Source organism: Schistocerca cancellata, chromosome 1, assembly GCF_023864275.1.
Source record: "Schistocerca cancellata isolate TAMUIC-IGC-003103 chromosome 1, iqSchCanc2.1, whole genome shotgun sequence".
In the NCBI taxonomy this organism is placed as follows: Eukaryota; Metazoa; Arthropoda; class Insecta; order Orthoptera; family Acrididae; genus Schistocerca; species Schistocerca cancellata.
The window spans coordinates 707,968,071-707,990,656 of NC_064626.1; the positions used below are offsets into that span (position 1 = coordinate 707,968,071).

The 22,586-nt window shown below is 42.1% G+C and overlaps 1 protein-coding gene across 1 annotated transcript in view; it reads left to right on the top strand.

The window, feature by feature from the left end:
- LOC126096493 (uncharacterized) overlaps window positions 1-22,586 on the top strand; it is a 697,302-nt gene that overhangs the window by 483,381 nt on the left and 191,335 nt on the right. The window lies entirely within an intron of this gene.

Consider the following 22,586-nt stretch of genomic DNA (forward strand, 5'->3'; position numbering starts at 1 on the left):
TTGTTAACGTTACTGAAGATGTGGCTTTAATTTCGCGTAAACCATGCGTAACGGATCACTTTTCCTAAAAGTGGCGCTTGCAACTGATTATTCGGACGCGTGGCGCAAAATTAAAAACCCGCGGCGCTTGCCTAAGGATATTGCGCGGTAAAAGGCGCATAAAGTAATTCGAAAACGGTCGAATATCTAGTGATAGTCTGAGAGACATGTTCGCTTATAATGACTCCTCTTCCACTGAACGAAGTTTCTAGGATATCTGGAGCTGGCAGTTGCCGTGTTCTCCTTGTGAGCCTCGATCACTGATAACTGTACTTCAGTCCATGCTAATTCTACCGCAGAGTTGATCATTTTTGGTGGTTGGCAAATGGTAGGATCCTAGTGTCTCGACAGTCGACCGTTGTGGCCGAGCGGTTCTAGGCGCTTCAGCCTGGAACCGCGCGATCACTACGGTCGCAGGTTCGAATCCTGCCTCGGGCATGGATGTCTGTGATGTCCGTAGGTTAGTTACGTTTAAGTAGTTCTAAGTTCTAGGGGACTGATGACCTCAGATGTTAAGTCCCATAGTGCTCAGAGCCATTTGAACCATTTTTTTAGTATCTCGACAACCGATGGTCAGATGTTTTGAATGGGTAAGAGATCTGGAGAACGTCCTGGCCACGGCAATAGTCGGAACACACTCTGTACCGAGGAATGTCGGGGCAGCACGAACAATATGCGATCTTGAGTTACCTCGTTAAAAGATAACTTCACAGGCATCTCTAGTTTACGGAAAGCCTCTAGCCGTCACACATCAGATGTGTGACGCCTGTTGCACAAATTACCTACTATACTAATGAGAAGTGTTCATGTTGCGTTTATTCCGTCGTGCCAGGTGCTGTGCTTTTATGCGCCAAACGTCGTCGCACTGCCCGTGTGAATGCTTGCCTCGCTGCACACAAACCCATTTCCTGACAAGGCAAGTGACTTGGCTGTACCATCGTGCATGACAGAGTGAATAGTGTGTGTCCTTTCCGGCGCTAGTCCCTTAGGGCACTGATATGCATGGCGTTGAATTTGGCCCCCTGAACCTACATTCATATTTCATATTAGCACGAAAGTCATTAGATCCCTGGCAACACGCGCAGCAACATCGCGTTACAATAAACAGGAGCCTCGATAGGCCACGATTCTTCTGCTGTTGCATTCCGACCCGTGGTGGTCGACGATTTTCCTTTTTGCACGATGGGAAACACGATATTTTCACAGTTACATTAAAATTCAATATCTGTGTGAGAAACCTGCTGCGCATCTTTCCTTATACAGGGTATCCGGAAATTCCCATTACAAACTTCTAGGACTTGCAGAGGGGAATGAGTACATAATATTCTGAGTAGGAAACCATGTCCGGAAACGTACTGTTTCCGCGCTACAACCACTTAAACAAGTAATTGATTACGCGTGATCCGGATCATCACTTATTTTACCATTCCACTCATTAACAGCCAAGGAAATTGCTCGTGTACTCGTTGACGGATTGTCGTCAACGTAATGCAGTAGGGCCCGTTCCAATTCGGATGTGCGGCGTCCCCTTGGAGCACTACAGCCACGTCTGCTAATGGTGAAGGTAGCGTTTCTCGAAGCCGTTCCATAATTGTGGCGAAAAAGGTATGCGATGGAGTCTGACGTTGTGGAGAACGATCTTGATAAAGGCGATGACCAGCTGTTCCATTACCGTGAGCTTCGCCATTCAGATGCATCTTGTTGGTGCATTCTGCAAACGCGTACTCAACCGTGTTGCTCTAACACTCACAGACACGTGAATGAGGCTCGAACCAGGTCGGATTGGTACGATAAATGTCAGATGACATCGGCCGATCCGACGAAAGCACCCTCAACCATGACTATCTTGTTGCATACCTACCTAGTAAACATTTTTCAAACGGCTGTAGCACGAGAAAGATACGTTTCCGGACATGGGGTCCCTATTCAAAATATCATGTACTCACTTCCTCTGCAAGACGTAGAAGACTACTACCTACTTTTTGGCTGCGCTGAACTGCTGCTCATTTGCATATCTAAGCACGTACTACAGTTCATGTCAATTTGACATTTGTTTCGCACCACCTCTATGGTGTTGCAATTTTAATGGCCAGCGGTGTGTTATCATTGACAGATCTTCTTAAATAGGCTTCACCATTCAAGATGAAAAGAATGCAAAGCAATGGATCGAATCCAGACTGTCATTATACAGTATAACCTCGTTAACACGAGTCCGAAAGGACCGAAAACTCTAACTACAGTAATGCGTAATACATTACAGTATCAGTTACTTTACATTACTGTAGGCTTAAAACACTAAAAGTGACTGTAAAAGTACTCACGAAATACGCTATTTTCTTGGAAAAAATTCAAGCATTGTTCGCTGACATTGACGGGAACGAAAACACCTTGTAATTTCGTAACCAATTGTAGCTATAGCGTCCGTATATCTAGCACTGACTTCGGATGTTGAAGAAAATTGTTCTGAACTATCCAAGGAAGTAAATATCGCCTGACAGGTAGGTGGAATGGAATCTGTGTTCTCCTCCTCCTCCTCACTTCCTTCTGACGACTCTTCTTGCACCTCAGTCACAGCTTTAGACACGTCAGATTCCACAGAACATACTCGACACGATCATCTGAACTCCTCAAAACTAATGGCAGGGTTCGTAATGTCTTACAGAACTGTCCATTCATCGGGTGAAGTGGTGTCGTCTAATTCGTGGATATTTTCAGTGTTGGTATGTCTCTAGGCTCTGTTAACACATTGAATGTCATGGTATAGTTGGGTTACCGACCCCATGGGGCCATTTACTTTTTTTCAATATCCTGCTTTAGTTTGCTCCAAGTAAACTTGATAAGTGCAAATAAAGTGAAAATATGGCATTTTAGTAAGTTTTTTAATTTTTTGTGTGAGTTACATATGATTCACGTGGTCCCAGAGTAAAGGTACCAGGTGTTTCATTTCCTATGTCGCTAATAATTTCAGGTTTGTACTCCTGTTAGTTTTTCATTCCACAGCATTATTTGTGTACAGTTCCATTATTGCTTTCGTGCACTGTTGCTTCAGTCTTTATTCATTGTTTTTTGCTCCGTAACAAAGTGATATTGTGGCAGAAGAAAATGTCTCGTAGAAGATATGAAGATTAACAAAGGCATATACATCAGCTTTTAGATGAAGTTATGGACATAAGTGATGAAGATTCTGTGTCTTTATTTGGTGATAGCTCAGACGAATTTTTACCAGAAGTTCTGATGATGGAATCACATCAGTGAAGGTAGGAAGAAGAGTTTTATTTCCACGTTCAGTCAAAGAACCAGACTTCACAGCTGTAAAAAACAGGCAACAAACCGTGTTAGTGCCATAACTACTGCAGTTGATTCAGATTCAATTGAAGTAAGTGTAATATCAGATAGTTCTGAAGATGAAGATGACCCACTTAGTTCAAATTCTGATTCTGGGGGGCCAGTTACGGGTAAAAATATGAAAAACTTTACATTTATTCATTCCAGTTCTGGTGTAAATGCTTCTGCTACGTTAGCTCTCAAAGGCAAGATACCATACGATTTCTTCAAATATTTTGTAACCGATGAAATTTTAGAATATGTGACCCAACAAACAAATTTTTACGCAAAACAAGTCTTAGAAAGTCAATCAGCAATTGTTAATTCGCGACTGAAGAAGTGGACTGATGTCAGCAAAACTGAAATTAACCATTTTTAGGATTTTTGTTATGGATGTCACTAAATGTAAAACCGAGGATTCCAAATTATTGGCCAAGAAATATGCTCTATCACAACAATGTAAAAAATGTAATTTCACGCAATTGTTTTGAACTGCTTCTACGTATGTGGCATTTTTCCAATAACAACCAGTGCCCACCGGGAAACCGCTTATTCAAAATTCAGCCACTTATTGATAAATTACTGCAGAGATTTCAAAGTGCAGTTGTGCCCGAGAAAGAAGTTTGCATTGACGAAACACTTCTGCGATTTCGAGGAAGACTAAGTTTCATTCAGTATATTCAGGGCTATAAATTCGGAGTTAAATTGTTCAAACTTCATCTAAAGGGTGGCTATACCTGGAATATGAAAGCTTACTGTGGGAAGAATACGAATCCTGGTGTTCCTCTTGCCACTTCTGTTGTTATGAGCCTTATGAGTGGATTACTAAATGAGGGCAGAATCTTATAGACAGACAAGTTTTACACAAGTGTTCATCTAGCACACTAGCTTCCTGAACAATCAACACATTTAGTTGGTACTCTAAAATCAAACAGAAAACTGAATCCTCAAGATGTACAGGTAAAACTGAAGAAGGGGCAACACAAAGCAAAGGAACGTACCACAGGTGTAGCAGTACTGAAATGGAAAGATAAGAGGGATGTTCTGATGCTGAGTACTGTTCATGGAGAAGAAGAAGAAGAAGAAGAAGAAGAAGAAGAAGAAGAAGAAGTTCAAACCAGGAAGGGCACAAAGAAAAAACCAGCAATGATAATAGACTATAATCAAAAGTTTTTTATAGATCTTGCTGACCAAATGAAGTCGTACTCGCATTGTCTAAGGCGGGGTGTGAAATGGTACAGGAATCTTGGGATTGAATTGTTGACAGGGTCAGCACTGGTAGGTGAATGCTCATGTGATTTACCGATACAGCAACAACAAGATGATCTCAATCACGGAATTCAAAGAGGAAGTGACTTTGAGACTACTCCATACAGAAGATGCCGATGAGACCGAGGCATTTCTCCCAAAGCCACCGCGTTACCCGCAGATTGTGCGCTTGTGAACATGGGAGCAGGCAGACGTAGGTGTACAGTGTGATACGAAAAAATGAAGAATGAATTTGGACGAGAGCAAGCTGTCAAGAAATGCAAACAAACTGCATGGAAATGTAAGAGTTGTCACTTATATTTTTGCGTAAAGTGTTTTTTCATAAAGCACAGTGCATACAAGTGTTAGAGAAAGAAAGTGGAATGACACAAATTTTTCAGTTTCATTGTTGTTGCAATTAGAGTTGAAGAATGTAAATAAAACTGTATGTGATTTGCAATCTACTGTGTAAGTAATATGTCAAAATAAATAATAAAAAAAAGAGAAGTCCAATACTACTGAGTCACGTGAGTTAGATACAACTCTTCGAATTCAAATGTCAATAACTACTCTTGAGTTCTTGAAAACCGTAGTCCACGAACACGATTTGCTGCTGAGGCCATAACCAATTCTAACACCGAGTCACAGCATGTTCCTTTGAGTTACAACTGTACCACGGAGTTTTAAATTGAAAAATGTCCGTGAGTTGTATTTACTTCACGTGGCCCGAAGAGAACACTTCCTGTAAGTTATATTTAACTCACGTGGCAGTCAGTGTGTGTTAAAGCACTTCTGTATATGATGTGGCTACGCTGAGTTCCGCACTGCTGCGATGGCCTTTATTACAAGTAGATCCCAGTTTGGTATTGCAGTATTGTTTGCAGTAGCACGAACTTCAGCTCTTGCAAATCGTTTGCGATAAGCTCTCTTCATGAGGGAAATGATGCCTTCGTCCAAAGACTGAAGGCGGCTTTTAGCATTTGGTGGAAAAAACTGATCTTTTATGCTGGTTAAGTTCAGATCCTGTACGTTATGGGCAGAACATCTGTCCATTGTAGAGAAGAATTCAGTTTTGAGCAACCATTCAACTGTTGAAACGAGGAAGCCACTTGCGAAATGATGTGTCGTCGCGCGAAGCTTTCTTATAGTGAGAGTAGATGCAAGATAAAGTGTCCATATTTATGTTTTTAAAATGAGGTATCTCACACATACCTATAACCCAAGGACGCAACTTCTCACTGCCGTCCGCATTACATCCAAGTGCAACATTTACACGGTGTTTGCTGCGTGCTCGACTGTGGCACTTGTCACCTTACATCCCCAGGGTGCAATTTGGAAAAATTTTGTTGAAAAGTACAGTTTCATTCATATTGAACGCATCACATGTGGCATACTTTTCACTTACTCGGTCAAATTTATCTAACCAGCTGTTCGCACTTTCATAATCATCAACTTTATTTGCTCACTCCAAATTTGCGCAGATGAAACTGAATGTCTCTTTTGGAAGCAGTGCAGCCAACCAGCAGAACAACTGAAGTCCTCAATGTCTACATTTTTGGCGGCCCCATTTGCTTTTGATTGAATCATGGGGCTACTTACAGGCACGGTAGATGCACGCATGTGTTTGAACCATTCTAGCAGTAACATCTCATGTCTTCATACTTGCGCTGCGAAGTGGTTTAAATTTCTTCCAGAACCTGATGCAGCAGCATTAATGATTTTTTCTCGATTCTTAGTTATGGCGGATAAAGCAGATTTGGGAATTCCAAACTGCTCTGCATTTGCTGTTTTCTTTGTACCACGGTCAGCTTCATCTATAATCTTTAGCTTTACCTCTACATTTAGAGCTACCTGTTTCTTCTTTGTAATATGTGATTGCACATACCATTGAATTTATTTAAATGCACTGCACACGATGCTTGTTGAGGTGATAATAGCGGCTGCCGACGTACAATATGTTAGAAAAAAGTACTGAAGAGTTAGCTTTGAGTTACATTTCTTGCATTCATTGCGGAAAAAATTAACACTTAAGAATACTGTAACATCGGAAGTTCGTGTTACGATGAAACTTAATTATGCTAGGGACTGAAAAAGAGTTCGTAATTCGCCTTAACCAGAATTCGTGTTAGCCGCTAAAACTTCCCATATAAACTAATGCATTCCTGCCGGGGCCAGTATTTTTTTTTTTTTTTTTTTTTTTTTAGAGTTAACAGCGAGTTCGTCTTCAGCGAGTTAACGCTAAGGAGGTTATATTGTACTCAATTGTGCGCCGCAATTTATATGCGGATTGAAATGCAGAAACACCTACAGGGTGTTTCAAAAATGACCGGTATATTTGAAACGGCAATAAAAACTAAACGAGTAGCGATAGAAATACACCGTTTGTTGCAATATGCTTGGGACTACAGTACACTTTCAGGCAGACAAACTTTCGAAATTACAGTAGTTACAATTTTCAACAACAGATGGCGCTGCAGTCTGGGAAACTCTGTAGTACGATATTTCCCACATATCCACCATGCGTAGCAATAATATGGCGTAGTCTCTGAATGAAATTACCCGAAACCTTTGACAACGTGTCTGGCGGAATGGCTTCACATGCAGATGAGATGTACTGCTTCAGCTGTTCAATTGTTTCTAGATTCTGGCGGTACACCTGGTCTTTCAAGTGTCCCCACAGAAAGAAGTCACAGGGGTTCATGTCTGGCAAATAGGGAGGCCACTCCACGCCGCCTCCTGTAGGTTTCGGATAGCCCAAAGCAATCACACGATCATCGAAATATTCAGTCAGGAAATTAAAGACGTCGGCCGTGCGATGTGGCCGGGCACCATCTTGCATAAACCACGAGGTGTTCGCAGTGTCGTCTAAGGCAGTTTGTACCGCCACAAATTCACGAAGAATGTCCAGATAGCGTGATGCAGTAATCGTTTCGGATCTGAAAAATGGGCTAATGATTCCTTTGGAAGAAATGGCGGCCCAGACCAGTACTTTTTGAGGATGCAGGGACGATGGGACTGCAACATGGGGCTTTTCGGTTCCCAATATGCGCCAGTTCTGTTTATTGACGAAGCCGTCCAGGTAAAAATAAGCTTCGTCAGTAAACCACATGCATATCGCCGTCATCAATCCTGTGCACTATATCGTTAGCGAATGTCTCTCGTGCAGCAATGGTAGCGGCGCTGAGGGGTTGCCGCATTTGAATTTTGTATGGATAGAGGTGTAAACTCTGGCGCATGAGACGATACGTGGACGTTGGCGTCATTTGGACCGCAGCTGCAACACGGCGAACGGAAACCCGAGGCCGCTGTTGGATCACCTGCTGCACTAGCTGCGCGTTGCCCTCTGTGGTTGCCGTACGCGGTCGCCCTACCTTTCCAGCACGTTCATCCGTCACGTTCCCAGTCCGTTGAAATTTTTCAAACAGATCCTTTATTGTATCGCTTTTCGGTCACATTAAACCTCCGTTGAAAACTTCGTCTTGTTGCAACAACACTGTGTTCTAGGCGGTGGAATTCAACACCAGAAAAATCTTCTGTTCTAAGGAATAAACCATGTTGTCTACAGCACACTTGCACGTTGTGAACAGCACACGCTTACAGCAGAAAGACGACGTACAGAATGGCGCACCCACAGACTGCGTTGTCTTCTATATCTTTCACATCACTTGCAGCGCCATCTGTTGTTGAAAATTGTAACTACTGTAATTTCGAAAGTTTGTCCGCCTGAAAATGTACTGTTGTCCCAAGCATATTGCAACAAACGGTGTATTTCTATCGCTGCTCGTTTAGTTTTTATTGCCGTTTCAAATATACCGGTCATTTTTGAAACACCCTGTAAATAGAATCGGTGCTAGCATCACTCCATCCTCCATTTTGTGGCATTGACAGATGTTCATTATTTCGCTTCACCAAACGTTTTGACTCTCCTGGTTGATCTCCATGCGTTAAAGCTCTTTAGCGTTTTCATTTCTTCACGCCTTTTACTAATGAACGTAGCCCCTGACCTACGCCCGAAATTTCACGAGCGTAACTGTCATAAATAGTGGATACCTCCCTTTTTGTGGCATTTTCAGCAGCGCTCAGTAGCTATTTTACTTCTGTCGACGGAGAGGACGTATTGATATCAGTTTCAAATCCCTTACGTCTATCCTGATTTAAGCCTCAACATGGTTCAAATTCGGCCACAGCGGCCGGCATTTAAGCCTCATCGTATCATCACTTCAGATGAATGCCGAGAAGGATGCTAAAATAAAGTTTTTATTTTTCACAATAAAAGTCAATCATCAGTTGCAAATATATTTTTATTATGCTTTACCGGTTTCGCCAAATTAATTTGTCATCTTCAGAAGCTTAGTACCGATACTGGTTTAGCAGATATCAACATATTATTCATATGAGCATAATGCTATGATATGTCCAGAAATGTACATATTGTATGTGGTCATTGTAAATGCAGATTGTCAGTATGTGTTTACAATAATCACATACAGTATGTATATTTCTGGACATACCATGACATGCGTCTGTGAAAATATCTTGGAATCTACTAAACCAATACTAAGCTGAAGATGACTAATTAGTCGAAACCGGAAAAGCAAAATAAAAATATAATTGCAGCTGACGACTGAATTTTATTCTGAAAAATACATACTACAGTTGCTCAAAATTACAGCCACGAATAAAATAATAAAGTCGTTTTTGGTTTCTCTCCTCATCCTTATATAGTACAAACGTGACCTCAGTATCCAATGCCCCAGACGTCGACAGGACATTCTCTTTTCATATTTGGATTTCAACCGTTATAGTTATAATTACTGCGACGTACCCCTCAGGGCAACATGTAGCTTCAAGACATGCACGACTGCCGTAATGATGCACAGCCGAATTCATCTTCCCTTTCCAGGTAGTGCTCTGTCACTGATGACAGGGTAGCGTTGTTGAAGATACCAGTTACGAAGTTATTTACGCTAATTGCGTAATTATACCGTTGCTCGTTACCTTCCCTTTCGAGAGAATAGTTGCAACTTCCAGAGCTCCGACGTCTTTGCCTGTGTATTGCGCGTTCGACGTCGCCACATCTTACTCTAATTGTCGCCAACCAGAGAGCTGTGACATAGTACCTTGTGCCTCAGAGAAAGTGCGCAAGGTTGCCCTTCATGCTCTCGTGATAGCTATTTCTTGTGGGCAGTTGTTAGGCGTCTACTTATTATGTGCAACTTGTACTAGCATCATCTTTCGTACACCATGAAGAGGCGATGGAGTGCCTATTACTTAAATGCACAACTGTTTTCGTCATGACGTACTTGACTGGGTCCACGATGATGTCCGTTCCCAGAACAAAGCTAATCCCTACCAGCAGGTATCGTTTGCACCTCTTGGCTTGCTCTTACGTTCGCAGTTGCAGTTGTATGAATAATATATTGCTTATGGCCTTTTTTCAAATCTTACTAAAGTTGCAAAAGCAGCCAACACCAAGATACTGTTTCATGTGGGTATTTCGTGTTAAACAATTTCCTTACTGTGTACTTCCAAGTAGGAACTGTAAGCAAGCGATGTTCCATCGAGTAACTGCAGAAAAGTGAAATCTTAACAAAACCGTGGTGCACAACAGCATGGGATGGTGTGATACTTGCATTTTCTACTTTTGTAACTTAGCTACGGTTGAAATCTGTAAACGAAATACCATACAGAAGGCATGTGCTACCGTTTCTAAAAAGTTTGGAGTCCTCATGAAGTAGGTATAACAGTAGATATAACAGTAGATATCGAACGAATTCAGACATGTGTTGCTACGTTCGTATACGAGATACGAAATTTTTCTGCTCGTACCTTTTACTTACTGTGCATGGTCCGCTTCAAAACACTCTCCTCCACAGCTGATAAACCGTTCCCAACGCCGTTTCCACTTCCGGAAGCTATCGTGGTACGCATTTTGCTGGATCGAGCGAAGCGCCGTGGCGAATATTCTTTTATCTCGTCTATCATTGCAAATCTTTGTCCTTTCAACGAGGTTTTCAACTTTGGAAATAAGGAAAGTTATGTTTCACTTAAGGAACATCTTGTTCTCATTTGCGCGATACAAAAGTTCTTCACAGATTGCGAGGCGGAGGTCCTTCTGGTCTAGATTCACGAGCCGTGGGACGAACGTGGTGACAATATGATACATTCCAAGACGCTCTGTCAGAATTTCATGACATGATCCAACTGAAATGTTACAGTCTCCTGCAATCTGTCGGACAGTCTGTCTTCGATTGGCACGCACAATTTCCTTGACGTTCCTGGCATGAGGGCGTCCTGAACGAGGATGGTCTTTAACTTCCGTCCGATCATTTTTAAACCGCGTGAACCATTCGTAACACCGTGTGCGACTTGAGCTCGGCACCGTAGGTTTCCTGCATCGTTTGGAATGTCTCTGTAAAGGTTTTCTTGCATTTCACGCAAAATTTAATGCAGACGCGTTGCTCCTTTACCTCTGGCATCTCGAAATATGCAAACTGTGGAACGCAAGGTTCTGGTTATACAGCACTGAACAAGAACTAACGGATATACAACAGTGAGACATCCGGCAGTTACGCATTAAACGCAAGCGTGTGCACGTATGCCAACCTCATTTCGCTCAAACTCACCATTGGCACAAAATTGATAATGTTCCGGAGTTTTTTGAACAGACTTCGTAGTCCGTACAAAAGTGCAACACAGATGGCCGGAGAACTCAAATGGCAATCCTTGGGGGGGGGGGGGGGGGGGGCAAAAGATAACGTCGTTCTCCCGATATCCCGTTGGATGAAATTAGAGAATATTTATTCGGAAAAGAATGTGCGACAGTTAAGAGGCCACCATCGCATGTCTCCTCTAGGGATCGTGAGAGTAAGAGACTAGGGTGCATACCGAAGGGTATGGACAGTCATCTTTTCAGTGCGCTAATGAAAGATACAAAAAAAGAAAAAAAGAAACTATAACGTTACGTTCAGTATACTCTCCGTCATGCACTGTACACTGAGCTGCAGAGTATATATACAGAGTGTGGACAAGAATATGGAAACACTAAAAACACAACCCATTACCTTGCCTAATACGGTGTAGGAAAACGTTGGGAACTGGCATGCAAAACAGCTTCCATTCGTCTTGGAATGGATGAATACAGGTCCCGTATGGTCTTCAAGGGAATCTTACGCCTACTTCTTGCAAAATAGTGGGACGTTCAGATAACGATGATGGAGGTGGATAGCAATCACACACCGTTTCTCAAAGTAGGCCTCAAAGTCTCGATAATATTGAGACCTGGTGACTGGCGGCCAGGAGAGCCCTGACAATTCATCCTCCTGCTCGCAAAACAAGTCCTGGACGATGCTAGCTGTGTTAGGAGGGCCATGTCTTGCAACACAGCACCACCACTGGAGAACGAACGTTGTACCATAAGATAGACCTAATCAGTCAAAATGGTCACATAACCCTTCGTAGTAATGCGCCCTTGCAGTGTACTCGTGAGGCACGCGGAATACCACGATATGGCAGCCCAAATCCTCTCCGAACCCTCGCCATGTCCTCTTCGGGCGTAAACTCGCCCAGAAATTACAAACAGTGTGAAACAAGGCTCATCTGACTAAACGACTTTCTTCCATTGCTACATAGTCCAGGTTCAACATCTTCACCTGCAAACTTGACTAGCATCTGCATTTATGTTCAAGCCTGCATTTCTCACGGTGTTTCCATTTTTTCCCAACCTCTGTATATGGAAATACAAATTATTCCGCGCCTCTTCTCGAATTAAACATAGAGATGTTACACATTCACAACACCACTGAACACAGAACAAGATACCATAGTTCCACCACAATTATAATGTATGGTTCTGAGGACAAATTGGTTATTTACAGCGTATCATGTAATGTGCGTATTTTAGTTACTGTCGAAGTTAATGTAGCTGACCAAACTCTAAACTGAGCACCTAAACGCGTTCATAAGCCATAATATTACGAAGACGAAGCAGATGGTACATTGACGTAAAACTGTACGTAAGGACATGAGAGTACAACACAAGAAATCCAGAACAGAATCAGCATTTAGGAAATGCAACTAGTATTTTCAGTTTTGGGCATGCTGGAGATCAAGGTTACGTGTCGAACTTCGCTGGGACACCAGTTATGTCGCTAATACCAGGTCTGGTATAAAAATGGAACCTGGAAGTTCTCACCTATGCATTATAGTCGGACGCTTATCGTAAATTTAGGGTCTCCAAAGAAGGTTTTGTCACGTGGATGATTCAACGTCTTGGTTTATGGCACGATGCTTGTTAATAGTTGTGATTTGTCATGCATTGTGGTATACAGTCACTGAGATCACTACACAATAGGTGTGAAACAAAGAGTAGGGCTATAGATAGAGAGATGCTGATTGGAACGCGTTTGGTTGTCAAGAGGGCAATGCGTGATGCCTTCAGCGACTAACGTAGCAGAATATTGTCAGATGATCTTTCACAAAACCCAAAGAAATTCCGAGCGTATGTAAAGGCTGTTATGGCACCATAGTTAGTGCCCAGTCCTTAGCGAATAAGACGGGAAATGAAATTGAGGGTTGCAAAGCAAAAGCTGAAATGCTTAACTCCTTTTTCAGATGTTCGTTTAGAAAGGAAAACTCAGGAAAATTGCCCCAATTTAATCCTCATGTCACTGAAAAGATGAATGAAATAAGAATTAATATTAGTGGTTTTGAGAAACAGCTGAGACCGTGAACAGAGCTGCAGGGTGCCATGGAATCCCTCTGATTCTATACGTGCTAGCTCCTCTTGTAACTATAATCTATTGTAGATCCCTCGAACAAAAAACCGTGCCCAGTTGTTGCAAAAAAGCGCAGGACACACTCGTCTACAAGAAGGGTAGTAGAAGCAATCCACAGAACTACCGTCCACTATCCTTGACATAGGTTTGTTGTAGAATCTTAGAACACATTCCGAGCTCAGAGGTAATGAGGTATAACCACCTGAGTGACACCCATTATGGATTCCGAAAACACTGATCTTGTGAAACCCAACTAGCACTTTCCTCACATGACGTACTGAAAGCTTTGGATAAGGCAGGCAGGGAAAAGCATTTGACTCAGTAACACACCTACGCCAACTGTCAAAAGTACTAACATATGGGGGTATCAAGGAAATTTCTAAGTGGATTGGAGATTTTTTGTTAGGGAAGATGCACATGTTATCTTGCATGGAGAGCCATCGTCAGATATACAAATAACTTCAGGTGTGCCCCAGGGAGGTGTGTTGGGACTCTTGCTGTTCATGTTGTAGATTAATGACCTTGTGGACAATATTAATTGTAACCTCTCACTTTTTGCAGATGACGCTGTTATCTGTAATGAAATTTTGTCAGAAGGAAGCTGCATAAATATCCAGGCAGATTTTAATAAGGTTTCAAAGTCGTGCAAAGATTGGCAACTTGGTTTAAATGTTCACAAATGTAAAATTGTGTACTTCACGAAACAAAAAAAGTAGTCTCCTATGACTATAATATCAGTGAGTCACTGCTGGAGTCGGCCAACTCATACAAATACCTGGGTGTACACGTCGTAGGGATATGAAATGGAATGATCATATATGCCCAATGATGGGTAGAACAAGTAGTAGACTTCGGTTTATTAGTAGAATACTGGGGAAATTCAATAAGACTACAAAGAAGACTGCTTACGAATCACTCGTGCGACCGTTTCTAGAATATTGTTCAAGTGTGTTTCACTTGTACCATGTAGGATTAACAGGGGATATTGAACGTACAGAGAAGGGCAGCACGAATGGTCACAGGTTTGTTTGATCAGTGGGAGAGTGTCACAGAGATACTGAAGGAACTGAACAGGAAGACTCTCGAAGATAGTTTACGTCTGTCCGAAGGAAGTCCTTTAACAAAGTTTCAAGAACTAGCTTTAAATGATGCATCTAGAAATATACTAAAGCTCTCTACATATCGCACGTAGGGATCGTGAGGATAAGATTAAAATAATTACTGCACGCACAAAGGCATTCAGTCATTCTTCCCGCGTTCCATACGTGAATGGAACTGGAAGAAACTGATTGGAACTGGAAGGGATCCTAATAAGGCGTGCAATGGAAGGTACCCTCTGCCATGCTCTTCACGGTGGTTTGAAGAGTATAGAAGCAGATGTAGCATCCATCTGTAATGTCATATTTTACGTGAGGATGGTTTGTTACTCATCGCAACTGGTTGTTTAATAAGGTGCCGACAATACAGCAGTGCACCAACCATAATTTTAAAAAAAAATTCTGGAAAAAATTCTAGAAACTGTGAATCACTTCCTCAGAATAATGTGAAAATAAATAACAATATTGGAAATCCTCACCCTAGAATGAACCACCTGGTGGAATGCTCGAAGAAAGAGAGACAAGTTTACAAAATACACGTACACGAAGTTGGAAGGGAAAAAGAGGAAGAAGCTGGATTGCAGGATCCGAAGACTGCAAAATATTATGAATAAGCTGGCAGCATTAGGTCCTGTTTGAAATCCGTTGCCTATGTTCAGAAAATGGACTGAGATGTATTCACAAGTAATTTACTAAAAGCTGTGAAAGCCACAGAGTCCTTGCAGAGTATTTGGTTAATATGGTTAATTATATTGAAAATGCATTATCAGCGTCTATTTTAAGTTACGTTAAAAGTGTACTGCAGTTCTATCACAGTAGTATCTATTCAGGCTGATTTTAAACACGCCAAAGTGGTAAATAATTATCATTTTGACAGTCCAAAGCCTGTTAAAAGTGTGATGGGAGTCAGCCTTTATCAGTTGTAACAATAGGCCTCAGAACAGTATGCCAAAATCTCTTAATGATAAAACTAGCTGGTCGTAGCCTGGTTGACTAGCGCTTAATCAATAAACCGTGGGATTCGGCCTAGTGAAGCTTGTGATCGCAAATCTGTGGTAAGGAAATACTTTTGAATTTCGCAGTAGCTTTCAGCAACAGCAAAAATCCTTAATGTTCGTAGCCACTGCAAATGGTGTATATTCGTAAACATCTTTGATAACGGCATTTGTTTGTGATTGGAAACGACCTTCTACCTGTGCAAAAATGTTATTGGCAGGACTGCTGCTGATGTTGATTTTCTCCTACTAGCTGGCCATACACGAGCGGATGCTTCCGACGGATTCTCGAACACCAGAAGGTTCCACCTGTGCGTTAGTGGAGAGACGACCTTCGGGCCGTCAGCTGCTGTCCTTGGAAAGGGCGGTCTTTCATCGGGTGTTGTCAGTAAATCTTCAGCAAACACTGCTGCTTGCATGTCTTCGTGTTCTCATTTCCTCGGCATTCGAAATATGTTGGGGAAGCACGTTATCAGTGGAACTGATAGGAACAAATACAGGTCACGGTATCAGAGTTAGCTGTAGCTCTTCGTGCTATTGAAAGGCTGCCACGATTCTTCATGTTGTCTACTATAGCCTTGGTGTCCCGTCAGCGCACCCCTCTCCCCCCCCCCCCCCGCTTGTCCTCCTTTGTGTCGTCTCTTTCCAACTTAAATTCTTGTCTCCAAGTAACAGAGAGAGAGAGAGAGAGAGAGAGGTATGTAAGCAATGCAATACTGAAAGGCGTCTCGGAAAACCACCTCCTTCCCTAGGCTGTGGCTAAGCCATGTCTCCCCAATATCCTTTCTTTCAGGGGTGCTAGTTGTGTTAGGGTAGCTCAGGTGGTGCCGGCACGGTAGCTCAGCGTGTTCGATCAGAGGGTTATCTATCCTCTGTAATAAAAAAAACTGAGCAAATGGATCAACGATGAACTGAAATGGGTGTCTTGCGACGTCCGCCCCGATCAGATACAACGAGCAAAAACGAATAAAATGAATTTTAAAAAAAGTGGTAGAGCACTTGCCCTCGAAAAGTAAAGGTCCCGAGTTCGAGCCTCAGTCCGGCACACCGTTTTGATCTTAATTATGTGGCAGTAGAGTGCAGTGAGTCTTCTTTTAGACACCCTGCAAGTCGTCCGTAGTAATTTTTCATTTAGTCAGTTCTGTCCTGTTTCTAAGTATTATGTTATTGTCGCCACGGTCAAATGTGGGATATATATATGGACGACAGCATAAATATACGCCATATGAAATAAAAAAAGTCAGTATACGTTGTTTCATCTTCAGAAGCAGAAATACCACGGCTTAGGGCCACTGCACGAGTTCAGTTTTAGCTCTCCAGGATGAACAGTCGAGTTTTCTCTGTCAGCCACGAAACTTTTGAAACCCTAGTTGAAAACACTAGCTTACTTCTCCAAAGATTAGTCACGAAGAGTCGTTGGAGACAGCATCTATTACAATATATCACCGCGCCCGCCGTCGACAACACGACCTCCACAACCACCACCACCACCACCACCACCAGGCATTTCATATCTAGTGCTGGATAAAGGCCTCATCGAGACTTCACATGGACTAGGGTTTTCATCTGTACGAATTCATATTTTTCGTGCATGTTTCTGTACTCGTCAACCGTCATCGACTCGGTCTTTTATTGTCTTTTGGAATCCAGCAAAGAACTTTCTTAGTTCATCTATTACCAAGTCTCTAGGCCTCAATTTTATTTCCATTACGGTCATAATTACACGTTTCTATCGTTGTTGCCCGAATCGTTTCTTTCCTTTCCTGTAGTTTCCCGTAACTACTGACATATGTCTCCCTATTACTCTCTGAGAAACACTCAGTTTTGATTGCTGTCGTATGAAAAGCCCATATCTGACTGCCGTTGGTGAAAGCTGGAGGTACCCAGGGATTTGTTTGTACATTACCCATTTTAGACACAGTGTATCTTCGTTCTTAAAACTACTTTATTTACGAAATGCACTGCACGCCGCACACAACTCTTCCGTTTGTGACTCTTCCTATTCACCCAGTCGAAATCGCCACCTGCTGTGAATACAAATATTCCCCTGTCAGCTGTATTACATCATTCAAAAAATTTAATATTTTATTGCTGAGGTGTTCATTGGATACGGTATTATTTTGGTCTTATTTCAGTTATAGAGTTTTTGACTTGCAAACTAGCTCTGTAAAATTCGTGCATTCGACATTTTAAGTTTATCTGCAGTGTGGACGTTACAATGTTATCGGCGGAACAGTGATTAAAGCCAGATTATCGTATAACATTGTACGTTGAAGTCTGTAAACTCATGTATAGCATTAATATAATAATAGCAGATTTAAATAAATTCTTAGTGTAGTAGTACGTAGCTAATTAACGAAAACTTTACACATTCGCCAGATGCCAGTCTTTGCCTACCAACAGGCTGTACAGTGGCGCCTGCGGCGGCGACGCGGTTCTGCAGTCCACCATTAAATTCCGTTCTCCGCCGCTAGATGGCTGCCGATGTCCCAACAAGAGCGCCGTGTAATTCTGCCAGTAGCCAGGTTCTTCTTTTTTTCGTATGGTTTTGCATCCGCAGAATCACGTATTTATACGCAACACATACCGTTAATTTGCATATTTCAATCATTTTGACACACTGAATGTTTGAATGCAGATTTCAACGCCACAAGCTGGCGGTGTTCCGTTTAAACTGCCAGCTGTGAGCATTTTCGCGGCCAACGAAATGAAACTAGTATATGTACGCATTCTTGGTAAAGAGACATTTGGAGCAGTACCAGTTTAGATCTCACCTAAGAACATAACGGTCCGTCTTCTGTCTATCTTATAGGAAGATTTGTTGTCGTAAGTATTTCACATTTCTTTCTGTAGTTCGGAGCGCTGTATTGAATCAGGTCATGATGGTTAGGTGACGGAGTAGGTAAATTTTGACTAGGGTGTTGGAGAATAATTTTACAAGCCACGAAGTAGACAGCAATAATCTCGTACGTCACCCTGTACTTTCCATTACGACAGCTATCAGCATATTTGCCCCGTAGGTAACAACTGCAAAATTACAAGTGTAAAAAGAGGCGCCCAAGATGTCCATTAAAATATGAGAGTATGAATATTTAAAAATCAAAGACGCAAAAGACAAAATTAAATTAGCCAGCTAAGGTACCAACGTAATATTAAAACTGTAAGAACTTAGGTCCCTATAACTACTTCTCAAGAACCAACGAAAGTGAATAGTGTTGGGAGAATAGCAAAATTGAGAACCGACCGTTCGGGATGTACAAAAGTTCATTTGGTAGATTGTATCTAAATTAGATTAGATACGATGTTTGCTGATGTGCAAATGTACCTTCTCTTTATCGTGATATAAGCCTTAACTACGTAGATCTATACTTTTCATTTGCAGAATGTAGTAACTGTTTCCTCAAATGTAGGCAGTAAATCATTAGTGCTAATTAAAATTTTCACATATATTATGGGAGAAATTTAACTGCTTTGAAGCCAAAAATGCCGTATTGTTTGTCAGATGCGATGTCATAAGGCTGTGACTGTGTGAAAACTTAATGAAAATAAAAGCAGTAACTAGCCATTGTTAATAACTATACTTATTAAGTAAAATTTAGATATGATATTCTTTAGTTTGTAAAATAACTACATGAAGCAGCTGACAAATTATTAATGGTGTGCTTCCGGGTGTCCTGCCGAGTTGTTTCCATTTTATGCTAAGTTTTTCGACGGCCAACCCGGTTGTCTTCGTCAGGATTTTGGAGTTACGTTGTGTGTATTCGCTGTCTCGAATCCAGACGTGAACAATTACTGTTATCTCGCGCCGCTATTAATGACTGGCTAGCTTAGCGCCCGCTGCATCGCATACGTACACTGTATGGTCTGTGCATATTGTTTTGTTTTTCTTTCAAGTAGTTTGTATTGTCTTACGCCCATTGCTTATGTGTAAATCTACATCCTATAAAAGAGTCAGTGGCCCTTTACGTGCCTACCAGTCTTTGCATAACTAGGTGTTCCGACGGGTTGAATTTAATTTCATAATAGCGTGTTAAAAAATCGAGAGAGGCAAGTCGAATAAGATGTACTATAGTTACTAGTGCTAGTGCTAGTCTTACACCCAGTACTAAATTCTGTAGATTCAGAGGGATATTCTTAGAATCGCATTTAATCGTCGTATGTTTTGTCATCAGTAATGATTAGTTTCGGTAGTAATTACAACAAAACTAATTTTATAAACCTATGTTAGTCCCATTGAAAAAGTGACGTATTAAAGATACGTTTCTTTTTCAAATCAATTCTGACGAAACAGAATTGTCGCGGTGACTGCTAGCTGGCTTCCTTTGTTTTAGTTCACAAATTGTAACACCTAAACTTTTCGCGCCGGTTAAGGTTATAGAGGCATGGTCTTTCCCGGAGGTACTTTCGAGCAGAAAGCGATTCTGCTTTCATAATGAAATATTTTCATAAAACTTTTCATCTCCTATTTCACCCCCTTAACTGCTGGATTTTTAAAAACAATGAAACACGTATTTTTCCAAATTTTGATCGAGAGACCAAACACTAAATTTTGTAGTTCTAGCTTCAAAATGCCCTTATTAGCGACATATTTTCAAAAAACTTTCGTCCCCTATTTCACACGTACAGGAGTGGAATTTCGAAAAATCCCTCTTAAACAGTGCTCATAGTAAGATCGACACCCTCTCCAGATTTCAAGTTTCTTTCCTTAGCAGTTTGAGCTGTGCGATGATCAGCCAGTGGATCAGTCAGGACGTTTCCTTTTATACAGGATTTGCCAGAAATGTTGCGACACACTTCGTGGGCTTGTATAGAGCGTTTTGAAAATAAGTCGAGGAGAAGAATTGCGGCAAGTTAAAAAAAAGAGAACAGGAAGAGAGATGGATAGTGATATATACGTGTGTATGATATAACACTTCACCCGAAAATATTTCTCTTTCATACCTCATCTGTGTTACCACAGATGACGTGTCACTGATCTCATTTGTACTAAGATTGCAGTACACGCGAGGTGCCTGTTCGCTTCCACCGTCCTGAGTGGAATGAATTAAGTTCTGTTAAGTGTTAACCAACCTGCAGTCTTCTGTAGTAGTTGTCCCCTGCGCAGGAAACATCACGAAGGTCGTGAATACGTTATCTTGAGGCTGTAAGAAACTCTTAACGAGTAACTATTATTTTAGAAATAATCAAATTTCCAATCAGTTTATACGGAATGCCACTCGCTTTTTATTGGAAGAATACGAGAAACCGTACAATCACACTCCACTTCACAGTCACAAATAATTTCTATTCTTCAACAAATTAATGAACTGCATATTCCCGTTATTACAGCTATCACATTACAGCCGAACCACTTCGCCCGCCATCCAAGCTAGGCGCGATCCGATCACCGAAGTGCTTCCTCTGCCTTCCCGTTTAGCAGTTGTTTCTTATTCTGTTGATTGTTAATACTTGTGAAATAATGGAATGATAGCACGCTATTGAGAGATGCTTTAAGAACGAAGCAGCCAATCGCGGAGAAGGACCACAATTAGGCGGTCTTTCTCGCGATACCCGTAAAGAACAAACCATCTGTCACCGGTATCTCACACCACATTACGTCTTCGGGCCACAGCTTCCTTCTCAACTGCTCGAAGAAGAGCTTTCTGTACCCGATTATTACAGAATCCGTGTCCGGAAACGTCATCCACTGAGGCAACAGAGCATCGCATTCGTTGGAGACGAGGCCATTTTACGCAGCAGCTAACTCCACCTTCTCCACGCGTCATCGTTGCAATTACTCGCCATCACTGAATAACAAATAAAATGAGACGTTCCGCCTACGGCCTGTCTGGATATAAAGCCGCATTTGCTGCCTAATTGTTGGCCTAGTGGCAGGCGCCGGCGCCCCTAACTTGGACGCTGACGTTCCCGGTCATTGGTTCCCATCCTTGATTTGTTCCTAAAGATACCCTGTGCAAGACTACGAGGTTCGTTCCAACATTTTTGGTACATCCTGTGTATAGAGATTGTGGATTCGACTACTAACACCCACCATGCCTTTTCATGCTCTTTTACTTTTCAGAGACAGCACTGATATTTCGTGAAACACAAAATATCTCATCGTTTCCCAGCTCTAATGGATATGATGGGCGGCGAGATCTTAATGAACTGGGTGTCAGACCCCAAACCTGTTTCATTTTAAACTTTAGGACGTATTTATTGGCTTTTCCGATGTATTTATTTCGACAGTCTAGTTAAGTACAAAGTCCCAGAAACAATGCACTGACATCACCATACTGGTCTCGTCGCTTCTCATTTCATTATTGTATCTGAGGCAGCGTGCCGCTGACGTTCCTTTGCATCTCTCCTCGACTGCTCTCGTAGTCTGCCCCCACGTAAGACGTAGCACATTAGCATAGAACGCGGTACACAGTCGGCTTTGGGATACCTAGACCGTCTTTAAAATTACAAGGAAGATTGTTTACCTTTGTTGGCGGGAGCGAAATAGGCAGGACGGCATGTTTCCGTAGTAGTTGACTGATCTTTCTGTGTACTGGGCCAGCATGAGACTGATACGCGCGACGGAGGTTTCAATTTAAACAAGATAGTTTGGCACTCAGTTTAGCAATATCTCGCCGGCCACGTGCACCAGAACTGGGAACACTATGAGAATGTGTCCGCCTCCGTAGCGTAGCGGTAGCGTTTCCGCTTATCACGCAGGGGGCCCGGGTTCGATTCCCGGCAGGGGACTGGGTGTCGTGTCCTTCGTCATTTTCATCATCATTGATCCGCAAGTCGCCGAAGTGGCGTCATCTAAAAAAAAAGGACTTGCAATACCGCGGCCGAACTCCCCCGCAATGGGGCATCCCGGCCAACAATGCCATACGCTCATTTCCTTATGAGAATGTTAGTTAAGTGGAATACCAGTACTGGTTCTGAAGAGAACAAAAGAGCAAAAAGAGCGTATTGGGCGTCGTGACTCGGACCCGTTTAACCCACGAGGTGTGGTCTCAGACTGCGCGAAAATTTTCGAACTTGCTCTCCATGGTAAGTTATTGCAGAATGCTTCTTAACTCCCCCTGCCCTCCTTAAATCGCGAATCCTATAATGGTTTGCTCTCGGTTGCA